The sequence below is a fragment of the Macadamia integrifolia genome, chromosome 2, assembly GCF_013358625.1.
Source record: "Macadamia integrifolia cultivar HAES 741 chromosome 2, SCU_Mint_v3, whole genome shotgun sequence".
NCBI classification, from domain to species: Eukaryota; Viridiplantae; Streptophyta; class Magnoliopsida; order Proteales; family Proteaceae; genus Macadamia; species Macadamia integrifolia.
This window is the reverse complement of record NC_056558.1, coordinates 11208057-11209437: the sequence shown is the minus strand read 5'-3', so window position 1 is coordinate 11209437 and position 1381 is coordinate 11208057.

Below are 1381 nucleotides of genomic sequence, written 5' to 3'. Positions count from 1 at the left end.
TTTTTATATTTATTTATCCTGTCTACCGATCTAACTTGCCTCGTTGGCTATATAGAGAGTCATTAAGAACGGGAGAGGGTCACAAGCCTATCCGCATATGAAGGTATTTCTCAATTTGGGAGATGGAGGTGGCCCCAAAAATAGAGTATTTCTATGATGAGGTGGCTATAATGATTTAGTAGTCAACATTTTGTTTATTTATTTATTTATTATTATTATTATTATTATTATTATTTTGATAACGAGAATGTCTAGAGTCATAGTTAGAAAAAACGGAAACAGCAAAAAAACAGAAACGGATAGTACAAGTGTTAAACAGTAACATTTTTTAAATGATATAGTCAAAAAAACATAAAACGGAAAAAAATGGAAAACGAATGGTACGGGTTTTAAACATGTAGATTTCAAACAAACGGGACCAAAAAACGGTAGTATACTCATAAAAATTAAGGAATTATTATATGAATACTTGCATCTAATGTTCGAAATAACTAGAGTATTTAACATTAATGCATATATATCTCACGTCTCATTATAAATTTTATGACATATAATTGAATATCATCCAACACCAATTCTAAATTCATATACAACACATGTCCAAGTCTTATTGAGTAATGTGGCTTGGCTATGATGTTGTTCATTGTTGTCAACATAGTCAGCACATTCTTGGAGTAACGTATATTCAATTTGAGTTGGGAGTCATCACTTTAGAAACACTTTTAAGCAAATGTATCAGTTTATATCTCAATTTCAGGGGTCATACCTTAATATTGAGTTGAAGATCATGAGAAATATAGGTCATTGAGTTAAGTTCAAGTCGGCGAAAGAATCAGGTTGATAAGAATTCGAGAGAGAGAGATATGGTCAATTAAGTAGACATTATGTTCAACAAGTTAAGTCTTAAAAAACACCGAAAAATGGAACGTAAACGTGTTTAGAACAGGAATGCTTGCAGTTTGTAGTTTTTCCCCGTATCTTTGGGAAGCATATGGAAAAAAGTGTTTTAAATAATAAAAAACGGGAACATATTTGTTTTAAATGCGTTTTTGCTAACAGTGGTCTAAACCTTTGGCCATTAATCTCTCGAACACATGCAAATGTATACCCTCCACATATGTGAGTGTGGTCAACATCAACACATATGAGAACTATAGAAATCATAGGGCTAAAAACTACTATTTGATTTTGGTTTTCAGTAGTATCTATGGAGTTGGAAACCGTTAGGCACTCCTAGCCCACAACTTGCACGTACATCAGGTCATATTTTTTTTTTTTTTTTTCATATAAAATGATATCTCTGTCCCTATTGGGAGAGGAGAATATAACAGATAGAATATTGACATAGGCCATCTCTTGGTTAGAAAAAAAAAAAAAAAAA